The sequence below is a fragment of the Camponotus floridanus genome, unplaced genomic scaffold, assembly GCF_003227725.1.
Source record: "Camponotus floridanus strain SB8 unplaced genomic scaffold, Cflo_v7.5 scaffold23, whole genome shotgun sequence".
Taxonomy (NCBI): Eukaryota; Metazoa; Arthropoda; class Insecta; order Hymenoptera; family Formicidae; genus Camponotus; species Camponotus floridanus.
Window position 1 is genome coordinate 256,102 of NW_020229359.1, and position 13,538 is coordinate 269,639.

Genomic DNA, 13,538 nt, shown 5'->3' on the forward strand with positions numbered 1-13,538 from the left:
ATCCTCTCGCTCCTAATATTAATTTCAATCTACATAAATGCATAATAATAAATTCAATAGCGGCTCTCGCGGATGTGCGCAATGTCGCCGAATCGGGGATATTACAGCATTCGGAAAATTCTTCTCGCGTTTGTTCAGGTCTATCGTTTTGCCCGAGTGTAATTGCTCTTCTCTTTAGACCTTAGACGAAGGAATTTTGCATTAAGTGCAGCACAATTTTTAATTAAAAAATTGCAGACTTTTAATAAAAGAAAGATTTATATAATCAGTCTTTTATTATTATTACCATATTCTCGATAATAAATTGGGAAATTCTTTATTTTTATCACTTTATTAAGGACAAAAGGCATTGACAAGAAGTGATTATTTTTAGAAAGAAACAAAGCTCGAAAACTAATTGCCAATTTATTTCTTTCGACTCTATTATTTTTAAAAAATAATATAATATAATAATTTTTTAAAAATTCAACTCTTATGTCGTCTCCTATCATGCTTCTAATTATTTGTGTAAGTAATTATTTATAGTGAGACCGGATTGTAATAAGAGTTATAACTTGGCCTTTCTTCGTATTATATTATATAGTATTATCTATATTAATTTAGCTGAAACGAAATGATAAAGTTATAATTTTTTTAAATTGCAGATTTAAAGTTTTTGTTTACATCATCTTTTAATTATATTTTCCTAATAGTTTTCTTTTTGAGATTTTTATTTCTCAATATGTTTTAAAATTCAATTATTCACAGTTCAAGTTTTCAGGAAATCTTTTAGGAATTCTTAAGATTATGATTTGTAGACTTTTATATTATGCCAATCTTTTGTTGATTATATTTTCCTGATTTCTGAGAATTTAAATTTTCGAAAATGAGAAAAATATTGAGAAAATATTTAATCAACAAAGAGATAGCATAAAGTTCTCGGAATCGTAATTCTTAAAATTTTTTCATACTATTTCTTTACCGTTTTGTATTACTTTCACATATATAATTATGTTTTAATTTTTTCCTGATTTTTAAAGAGTTAAATTGATTCAAATGGTTAGCTTAAAAGCTGATATAGCTGATAAATTTTAAAATTTTAATTCGTGTTATCTCTTTTCCGAATATATTTTCTGAGTTACATTATTCAATCATTGGAAATTTAAATTGTAGTATGATTTGCGAAATATCAACATGAGAAAATTTCATTTTTCTAACTATCGACGATTCGTAAATACCGATAGCTGATAGTTTAGAAATTCAGTCAAAAAGTCGTGTCTTTTATTTGTGCTGTTTATTATATTTTCCTAATATTTTTCTTACTATTGAAAGTAATTTTTCGCAGATTAAATTATTGAATTTTAAAAATTTTTCGAATCTCAATTTTACATCATACCATAAATTTACTGATTACATTTTCCTTACTTTTCTGATTTTTTAGAGTTTTTTAGTAATTTTTCAAATTTAAATTTTTGCTCTTTGTTAATATTTTTCCGACTTACAAAACTTTTGATATTTTTAATGTTTCGAACTTTGTAATTTAAAAAAAATTCAGAAATTTTTTATTTTTCACAATTTGTAAAATTGTAATTTATTTTTTTTTGCTGATTCCTCTTCTTTGTGTTTCAATTTTTACACTTTAAACTTTCGCAATTTTAAGATTTGAAATTCTTGGAATTACGCTTCTTTGAATTTCATTTGATGTGCCATTTCTTACATTATTAAATTGTTTAGATTATCTTGTCTATTTTTTGAAAGTTCTCTTAATAGTTTTGACAATTAAAATTTTTTTTGCCTTGAATTTTTACGAAGTATGCATTTATGTAATATCATATTTTGTAATATAATATTTATTTTGTTTTTCTTCGCACTCGATTATTTATTTACGACCGATAAAAAGATAATATTGATAAAAAGATAGATATATGCAGCTACATGTGTTAATTATTTAATTATTTAACTACATATTTCTCGATTCTACTCTCGAAGTGAATTACATACTGCATTTATTCATCGAAATAATTGTTTTATTAGCTATAACACAACAGTGCATTTTCATATATTGTTAATTAATAAATGATGATTAATGACGATATTATAATTAATGTATAACAAAATCCACGTCAGATATATAATGGTAATGCTAATCAAATTTAATACGAATAATCGTTTAACTTTTTAATGAACACAATTTCACTTTGATGTATATTAAAAATTATTGAACATCTACATTTCACGATATAAATTTGATATCTGAGGAATCTCTTCCGATATGCTTCTGAACTTGAGAAGTAATGCAAACACGAGCTTTAAAGATGTCACAATGCGTAGATAATTGTTACTTCATAGGGTTAATTACAGTAATTTTCCTTGCTTCGCCTAATTTCCCTTGCTCGCGCTTGTCTCTTTATAACTCCGACATGGAAATTAGCTCCAAGCTTCGTATCGCGTTCGGCAAAGACCAGCGAGAGATTGTGAGAGTCGTGAGATAAAAGCAAGGGTAATATTTCAGTTGCTTTTTACGGTTTCGTTATTTTACTTCGTAACGGGAGAATATCTCGTACCTCACGGTTATCGTCAACACTGCTTTTTCAAAAAATGAATCTGTGAAAATATCTCTGTTTGCACTAGTAAGATTTCAAAGATCATTTTCACTGAAAAATCAATTATTAATTATAATATTTCTTTCATAAGATGCAATATTATTTATTAATTGAAATCACTGCTCATCAATAATAGTATACCGCATTTTATTGCATTTAAGAAAGCAGAATGTCTTGATAGTGTTGACAGTCCGATTGTTCACAAAATATTATTTATTCGCGTTTAAAAATATTTATAAACTTAATCTGAGAATATAATTGACTCTTGATTTATTAATTTAGCAAAATTATTCGATTTATATTAAAATTGCGTTATATTTTAAAATTGCGATAAGCGTTTTTCCAATAATTCGGCTTTCGGTTTTAATGATTTTCATTATTCAAAATTATTAATTTCTAATTATTTAATAATTAATTCATGATTTCAATTATTTGGAAATCTTTGAAATCTTTTCTTTCTTTTGCATACATAATAGTCTGCTGGAGGATAAATAAAATTTGATATGAATAAATATTAGCGTCGCACCGATATACGTGATATTATCTCGCAATTTCGCAAGTTTGAATCTTAGGCGGTTGTTTCAATTTTCGACAGTCTCACAGTTTTCGAAAGTTCGTCCAGGAGATGCGAGATTACGGCTACTGTGGGTATGAATCTCATATCGCGGCTAACGCGAATGTTCGTCGTTGCCGTTGCGGAAATGGATCGTTGCGATGATAATGGCGTTCATTTGGCTCGCGATAGTTGCAACGTGAAACGTGAAGCAAGTTCTAGTAGTCGAGGAATAAAACCGAGGGTAATTATTGGCAAAAATTTACGTTCTCCGTGAAGTATACCCTATATATTACACAGTGATTGTTAAGAGATTATAGGAGTTTTAGCGAATCGAAAGTAAAATACTTTTTAACATCATGTGAAATTTTTATTTGGACAAATAGACAAATAATTTTCTTGCAAAATTATATTTTTATTTTTAATAATAAAATTAAAATAATAGGAGATTTTGAAACAGAAAAACATTAAATGCTGTAATAAATAATCGGTCTACGTTGGCTAAGTTTCAACCTCGATAAATTATCTAAAATAAGAATTTTTTTATCTTTACACTTGTCATTTTCACACAGTGGCTTTTTATGAATTTCTATTTCTTTTTTCGATTATAAAAATAAATAAAATTGTAAAATTGTAAAAAACAATTCCCAAGTTCAGATATCAAATGCTAAAAATATTAATTTAAAAATAACAAGTAAAGATAACAAAGAATTTTATTGCGGATAATTTAATAAATTTTTATAGACTGAATCTTGGCTGATATATGCAAACAAATATAATTATTTAAAACTCCATTATCGCTCTGTTGTTTTAATACTTTTATATTTTTTTAATTTAAACGTTGAAGGAATATCAACTTATGACATTATAATTTTATAGCACGTCACATCTTGTTTCAAAGAAATTCTATCAATTATTTTTTAATTTAACAATTTTAATTTAATACTAGAACAACGAGCGTTGAACATATATTTAGTTTTAGCGCACCCAATCAATTTAATAGATTTTTGAAAAAATATATCATTATTATTTTTAATTTTTTAAATAGCTTTTCAATAGCTTACTTATAAAAAATATATATATAGTATTTTTTTGAAAAATTCTTGTATCCTACAAAAATAATTGCTATACAAAAAATGCTCTCTCTATAAAAAATAATTATCAAATTTCATTTTGTTTATAAAAATATCAATCGTAATCAAGTAAATTGTAATCAAAATAAATTGTGACAAAGTGTGAAATTGTTAAGTCTATCATTTGGACGAGTTTTGGTATATTTACGTATAGATGTAGACTATGTATGAAGTACTTCGAGTGAGAGTGGTTGATGGGAAGAAAAATTGGTGTATATAATCATTTTGTTACTTCGACAAAAGTTAATATGCATCCCAACAAAAACAATAATTAATTTCTTCCAACAAAAGCAATAATAATCTTAATAATTTAAAATAAAAAATCTAAAATATCCGTCATTTTGAGGTTCTATTATTCTAATGCTAAATGTGTGATATAATGTAGCTGTGAAGAGGCACAAATACCAAGTGTTCATTTTTTCATAACATTATTAAACATTAATTGACAATGATACATATCATTCGGTAATACAATCTTTCAGTGTTCGTATATTAATTCTTTTTATTAATTCTATTAAATATTTCTCTCTCTAAAAATATATATTTCTTAACAAAGAAAATGTTTTAAATTATTTTCTAAATATTTCAAATGCTCCAAAGAAAAAGCATTATTTGTATCTAAATAAAAATTGTATACATGAACATAAATATACACATGAATTTTACACATGACTAAAAAGTATTTCCTATTTTTCGATTCGTTAGCCTCCTATGATCCCTCGAGGAATACACTCTCCATCGTTTGACACGTCAAAAACATTCCCGCGTAACAGACATTCTCCGTCAAAAGGTGCGCTCGCTCGAGTCGATCGATCGGAATCGGGAGAGCTAGCGCGGCGATCGCGAACAGCTCATCTTAATCACCGATTCATCACTCGCCATTGCCTCTCGAGGCACTCGCGCGTGAACCTAACCAGATAGACGATACATCGACCGTATCAAACCGCGTAGCTGTACAGCCTCCGCGCGCCGATCTAATAGATCGGGTACGGGCCGACGAAGAGGCAGAGCTATGGACAATCTCGACCGGTCCGGCTGCTACGCCGGGTTAATGACTGCCTGCCTGCTCGCCTGCACCCTCCGGTCTCGGGGAGGAATGTGTGCGAAGGAGATGGGGGTGGGAGGCACTGGCCAGGAGGAAGCGAGAGAGAACTTAAGGCCGGTTCGGGGGTGGATGGCTCGAATTGATACCGACGTTCCCGCTGACGTGGACGGCGGAGCCGGCCCGCAGCTTCGCTCGCCGATAACAACCCTTAAATCATTCCTAACTGGGGGTCGCCACCCATCTCCATACCTTCCTACACTCTCTCCCTCTCCTTCCGGCCGCGTCATTCTTCGCCCGATGCGTTTTTCTACTTAGGGGAGAATCGACGAGATCAAGAAAATTGCTGATTTGCGGGTCGGTAGCTGTTTGGAACGAACCGCGATTCTTGAGTACGAGGATACTACTCTTCGCAATTTGAGTCTAATCAAAAGACGATTATAATCAACTTTTAAAATGTTGAAGGTCATTCTGAGAATTAACAAACATTTAGATAATCCGTGATTCTTTTTATCCGATAACAGCAAGCGAGAAATAAAAAGAGATCCGAAGAAAATAGTAAAAATGAAGGAAAATTAATGAGTCACGCATCGAAGGACAATTTCTTTATGCATTATGTATAAAAGATTGTATGAAACATTTATTAAAAGATGTTTTAAACATCAATTAATTAAGCAGCTTACGCAATGTTCCTGGTTCGCGTCCGGACGGTCTATCTCCAATAATGTCGCGAATCTAAGCGGACAGAGTCGATCAACGAAGCGTTAATCGCGCGCAAAAGTATCTATTGTTTAGATCGAGAATCGCAAACGAGAGAGAGAGAGAGAGAGCACGTCAGAGGTGTCGGCGAACGGTGAGAGGGATTTAGCGCGTCGCAACCGTTTGCCATCATCCCCTTGTGCCGCACCCCGCCGCGGGCGAAGATGCGTTGGCCCGTGAACTCGCCGATAATGCAGAATTATAGTCAACCGCTGGAACCTCCCTTTTCGAGCCAGCCGTGCGACTACGAAAGCGTACCTATCATCGCACGAGGGGTCCGTGAGGTTTGCACGCACGCATTACACCCCAGTGATTAAACGTCCCCGTTCGCCTGCCGCCCTCTCTCGCGACCATGTAGGACGCGTCCAGTATCTATTCGCAAGTAGCGCAAGATGCTTTTATTCAAGATATTTTTTATTTATTATTTTTGCAGAAAGCATCGATAATATCGGGAATTAAATCTTAGGAAGAAAAAAATACAGACTTACAGATCTAGTATAATATAAATAATTATATGTAATCAATGTGTACTTTCGACTGCGTAACACAATCATATCCAGGATAATTATCGTCATATTTTCATATCGCGAATGTTATAGAAAATAAATCAAGGCAGATTTAATGAGATTATGATATAAAAGGATGATGCATCTTTTCCCTAAATTAAGCTTCAATCTGTAATCTAGCGTTTGCTAATTTATAATATGGGACGTGACTGTAAAGCCTATAATCGCGGGAAATTAAATAGCGCGTCGACAATATTTTCTCCCCTTTTTTAGACGCAACACAGAGAAAAATTACAATTATTTCAAATTAAAGAGACACGTACGTTTAATACAGTCTAAATAGTTTGCGGTCGAAGTGCACATGGCAAGTTGGGATTACTTTTTCTCCGCGATTTTCCCGACGACACGCCCCATAATACGTCTAGCATACTGCATTACGAAGTTTTCGCATCGTGCTATTATTTCTCTTTCGTGTCGAAAGCAGTCAAGCGATACATGAGCTTTTCGATCTCGGATTAATAATCTTCCTCTGTTGCAGAGATGGGATTTTGTTGCAACTTTCGGCTCAATTTTCGTGATTGACGTCCATTGTTCTCCCCTACCGCTCGCATATTAAGCGTAATTAAGAGGCATGACACTTCAGGAACATATCATAAGGTCATAATATATTTATACTCTCCCAAATATTCTTGCATAAATCTTCTCTCTCTCTTTCTGATTAAAATAGATTTATTTAGAATGTCATTTAAAATGTTTGCATCAATAATCCGAGATGTGAAACTTTATGTCATAATTATATGAATAGTACGAATTTCTTTCCTACAATCCTAAAATAGTCTAGAGAGAAAATAGAAGCATTTATAACACTTTCTAAAATTCAAGAAGGAGAGAAAGGAACGGAGCCGATAAACAAGATGAAGGTTCGATGTGTATAATTCGCGGATGCTTGGGTCTTGGGTTCTCCAGGGACAAACTAGTGACCGAGATTGTCGAAATCGCTGGCTGCTCTCCGGAGAGCAATCTCTACACAAGTTTCACTCCTTATCATTATAGGCTTATGTGACACATGCCTATCTGTTTACAAATGATGAGAAAATTCAAATCATTGTGTAGCTGTCAACTGAACAAATGTATTCTTTTAATAATTTAAAAATTAATAAAAATTAATAAAGATTCTTAAATTTAATTGACTTGACAATTCCAGTTAAATATTCTAGATATCGTTTCAATTAAGAACTCCGAAATCCTTAATTAAATCAATAAATATATTTTTTTATTCATGTAAAGTTTCGAATAATATAGTAAAATTAAATTTTAGAAATATTTTTACTGAATACAAATATTTTGATTCAAACTAAATACATTTTTAATTCTGATTATCTCCTGCTGTTTCGTTTTGCTTAGCCCCTTCCTTATCTAAATTTATCTACGGATTGACAATAATTGATTATACCATGGGGACCATTTTATATATGTAGTTAATATGGAGCGCGTGCGTATGTCTTTATAACCATATCTGTTTAGCTATATCTTCCCTCTCTAAATTTATCGCTCCGTCGTTTCTCGATTCGTTTCATTTACATATAAGCTTGATGTATAAATATATATATATATATGATTTCTATTAATGTGCAATATTACACATACACGAAAAGAATTTTCTCTTAAAATATAGTTTAAAAATCATGGTAATCGCGTTTTGAAGCATTTTATATAATTTTTGTTTATTTATTAATACGCAAAATAATAAAATATTAAATTATGTATATTATTTTAAAGTAGAAAATAAAGAGAGTAAAGAGAATAAAATTGTATTTTTTTAAATAAAATGAAAATGCGAAATATAAGACATGTAAAAATTTCATAAAAATAATATTTTTAATTATAATTCATTAATAACAAAAAGTAGAGTTTATATCTATAAAGAAATACGTGGAAATTTTATCACTCAAAGCCATTTATAATATTGACATAGATACCAAGCTACTAAAAATATGGAAAAATTTATAGTAAAATTTACATTAAAATGTAATAAAAAATTTCCTCCGTGTACATAATTTTTACTCGACATACATAATTTTGATTTATTTGCTTTAATGCTTTCATCTCTCTCAAGTAGAATCCATAAAATGTGTCAGAAAACTTTGAAGAATTATTAACCTAGGATTGAAGTTGAGAATTATATACAATATTCTCGCGATACCATCATACTATATATACGAACTATTCGTCGGGATTGCCAACGAGTTTAATCCCGAATTTGCAGGCGATTGATCGCATCGCGTGCGTGTGAAATGGCTCCAAAGATACGGTCAAATGGCCTATCAGTCTAACGCCGAAAGATCTCCATAGAACGACAGAGGCGTCAACCGTTTCGCCATTCAAAAGCCGCGTTATTGAAATTTGATTCATCGTTTTAAAAAACCTTTTCGAAGCACAAATATACACGCTTTATTTCGAAATTATAGAAATGAGACAAAATGTAAAAAAAAAAGATTACGAATTAATCATTCTATGTAAAGAACATGCACGATTAGCGGAATTTTTAAATTAGTAACGAAAAAAAAACAGCAAAACGTGAACAATCCGGGGATGCGGATATCGATTTTTTTAAACCGTTGAATCGGAACGAAAGAATATTTCGTTCAGCGATGGTACGGTAAAACGCCGGCAGTAAACCCGGCAGTATTACACGGTAAAAGATTCGGTAAAACCAGAGTCGAACGTGCGGAAAACCTATAGAATCTTTTTGCCAGAACGCCGCTCGTTAAGCTCTCTTGAAAACGAATAAAAATTACGCCCGCGGATCTCTAAATTCCTTCCACCGGCAAAAAGCAAAACCGCGGTGGGGCGATCTTTTTTACGCTCCCTCGCTGCATCTATATCATCACTGCTAAAGTATTATCTGACGTCGCGTAATTTCTTGACAAACGACTTCGACGACGTCAATGGCGACGAGAGGATAAGAAATGTAGCTCTTTGAATGAAAACCTCTGTGGGATGCTCGGAATCTCGAATGTGGATCGAGAGAAAATTTCCCAATTATGAATATTTCGGCGGGATACAACTCTTGTACCTCCCCTCCTCCCCCTACCTCCAGGGGTGACACGCGGAGGGCGCGAGGGTGTCGGTTCGGTCAGCGGGGACGCGAAAGGGGAGAGAAGGGCGTTGGGTTGGACGTGGAAGAGGGCGGTTTTGAAAGGGTATGGGTCCGGCATAGAGACAATAGTAGGCGGACAAAAGCATGATATACGGCGACCTCGGAGAGCAGTGGTATTAAAATCATATTTTTAAGCTCTCTCTCTCTCTCTCTCTCCCTCTCTCTCTATCTCTCTTCCCTCTCTTCCCACTCCTATCGCATGAGAGCCGCGCTACCCTTACCCGGTGGGTCCGCCCGTCTCTTTTACCGCCGACCGACCCCTATTCCGCACAATCCCATGCCATGGACCGCGAAATGGAGCGCGCAGGACGAGCCGTGTCTTTGCGAAGCGCGCGGCATCGTCGGATTTAATTGGATTCGTCGGCTGTAATTAATGCGCCCGAGCATCGGTTAAGACGGATTGTATTGATTTACTTTCAATATCATCTTCGGAATATAACCGAGACTTTCCAGTTATTCCATGGAAAACTCCATCTACGAATCTGTGCATTTTCACTAGCTCTTCTCTTTTATATTCTCATTTAAAATTTATATAATTTTATATGTATATATAATTTAGAATATGAATAATAATATAATATAATTAACGATACAAGTACAATTTGTTCTCCGTTGGGGAAACTTTTAACTTTTTAATTTTTCAACTTTTATATTTTGTTACATAGCGGAGAGAGGAAAAAAAGAGAAGGAGAGCGAGAATATGTTACGTAATATGTTACTCGCATAAATCTTGTTTAAAATATATTTTAACGTTGCGACCTTATATCAATCAAATATAAATCATGCAACGCGACTCCTCGAACTCGCGATAAGGGGGATTATCGCTAATAATATCCCGTCCGCGCTCGTGCATGATGTTTTTCATAAATCTGCATTCGTTGCGTCGAGAGCAGTTATGAAAAAAATAATCCGACGCTCTCCTCTCGGAGAGAGCGCTTATGCCCGCGTATGCAGGCCCCGGCCGCGTCGCGTCCCGGATGCAGCACTTCATTAAAACTTTTAAATTTTCCTCCGTTCTCATCGCGTTCGCGCGAGTGTACGTAACTCGCGAAAAACCGGCAGAGTTTCGCGCCCGCGCCGCGCATGAATTTGTTGCCGGTCCCTTGAACGTCGTTACGTCAGTCGCGAAGCTGCCTCCCGCATACTCTCTCTCATGTAAGTGTCTCTCGCGTATTTTCTTTTACGTATAACATACGTAAGCTGTGCAACTGTGTACCTTGTTACAAACTACAACGGGCTGTGCAATAATCTGCGTCAGGTTGATGCAAAAATGTGTGACGGCGGATTGGATTTTTATTCCACCTTATTGTTATAATATCTTCTTGGAAAACAACATTTTTATATTCTTTTTATTTTTTTTTATATTTTTTGTTATATTTTTTTATACGCGTCGCAAGTTTACACGAGATTGCGAAACAAAGATAAATATTTTCATCGCGATCAAAAGATTAATCGTTCTTCTTATCGAGACTAACTGCGAGGGATCACGCCGATCGATCTGTAGTTAGGGAGAGGGTCAGTATTATTTCACTTATGTTAATCTCCCGAGGATCCAAGAGCCACCGACGACGTTATTAGGCCCCGGCGGGGTCGGATATCTAATCGACCCGGCAGTAATGTTCGTGTGTGTTGGTAACTTTGTCCCAGCAGAGAGAGAGAGATGGAGAGAATCGCTCCGAGGGATATTCTAATCCACCCCTAGGAGAGAGAGCTCCGCTTTACGGAATCTGGAAGAGGAAACGTATGCGTCTCCACCAGCCTCCGTGTTCGTCATGAAGGATAAACGCGCGAGGATAAACGATAGATCGAGGGAAGGGGATGAAAGAGGAAGGAAAACGATAATTTGACTCACTCAGAGTCGGTGGTTGAGCTCCGAGTACCGGAGACTCGAGTCGTTCGCCGAGCGATTATGTGAAGGGGAGAAGGGGTGCCATTCCACCTTCTTGATATCGCCCGTTAGACGAGGCGACTACCGAAATTTCGCCCTAATCTCGATTTACGGCACCTTGGCAAATCATACATTGTGCCCCCAGCGTTTCTCCCGCTCCTGCGTGCGATTCGCGTTATTAGAGCCGACTGAAAAGCCTCTGTATATCAAACTATCAGTTGACGCTGATCGCTTTTACTTTTTTCTTCTTCGTCGTAAAATGTTTTAACATGCCATAGAGTTATTCTTTGACTAGAATACTTCTGGAAGGAACTCGTGTTATATTTATTATAACTCGTATGGGCAAGAAACGGATATTTGGAATAGATATACGCATCCATGTCTTAAACGTAAGATCGAAATATAAGAGTTGTCTCATATCAAAAAGATTGAAGTAAAAATTTAAGTTTCAACAGAAGCAGAAGCCACCATTGCTCGAGTGTAAAGAGCAGCAGCGATGTTCGCACCGAAATTGTTGAATTATATATCTGTGTGAACGTGCTTAACAACTGTCTGCCGATGGCGCGTAAGACCCGCGAATTTATCAATTTATCGTGTATTCCTTCGAAGGTCTCTGGCGAGGAGATTGCTTGGAATGTCGCCAGGCGAGCTGTTCGTCCAGCCGGAAAGAGAGACTTGCGAGGTGCGCCTGGAAGCTTTTGTAAGAGAAAGTGGCAAAAAAGAATGCACGGATAGTGGACTCGAGGAAGAGGAGAGGTAGTTGGACTGAGAGGGTTGGACAGAAAGGACGGGAGGAAGCGAGCGAGGGAGGCAGGAAGGAAGGAAGGAAGGAAGGAAGGAAGGAAGGAAGGAAAGACGGGAGGCGAAGTCTGGAGCGAGGCGAAGAGACCGCGAAATATCTGTCAATCGCAAGAGAGCGAGGAAGACCGGCGCCGGCAAAGTCGATTTAACGCCCGTTAAGGAAGCAATTCCTTTAAGAAGGACGAGCGCCGGCAGGGACAACGTAACCCCTCCAGGAGATCCTTGACCCTTGCCAAAGGACTTATGACCTTTCCGCGCGGGAATCGCTTCCGTTCACCATTATCGGCGGACGAATAGAACATCAATAACCAATTCCGTAAGACTAATATCGCGAAAATTAGTTTTCCAAAAGTTCTCTCGCTCTCTTGCGCTTGTCCTTCGTCCTATTTCATCGCTCGTGAAAGCTTCGTTAAAAGATCGCGGACTCGCTTCATAGCGACGTTCATGGTTTTCTTAATGTCCATCTGCAGGGGTCGAACGATCATGAATCTTTTTTTATCGTCGCGCGATAGTTCCTTATTTTCCCTCTCTCGTGTTCTTCCTTTCGTTTTCTTTCTTACGTTACGTCAAAGCGAGGTGCCAAGTATCGATCGACGATTCGGCATCTTTAAGATTCGAATTATTAAATTTTCCGATAAAAATACGATTACAAGTTTCGATACAACTTTTTTGATCCCGCATTATTTTCATTTAATTCTCATTGTCAGAGTATGGCATATATATCTTGTGGATGGAAATTTTATCAACTCTCTCCAATAAAGATTCACAATCAATTGTACGGTCATGTGATGAGGACATTCACGTTTCAAAGGACCCATTTCGAGGACATGTCGTAACAATGACCCATCGTACGATGCAAATCTCGCGTCTTTCCAATGGCGTTGATGAATAAGGAATCGTGAGGTCGCTCGCTTTGTATTGTAACGAAATAAAGAGAAAGAGAGGAGGAGTGACATAAAGACCTGGTTGGAAACTGAGTTTCATCAGGCGCTGGCCTCCTTTTCTCGCGCAATCTCGGCTCCTTTATATATTCGCTCTTATCAGAACGTTATGTAGGGAGAGAGCGATACGCCCGAAGGAGGCCCGAAACAGGATTTTGTCTACCAAAGTTGAC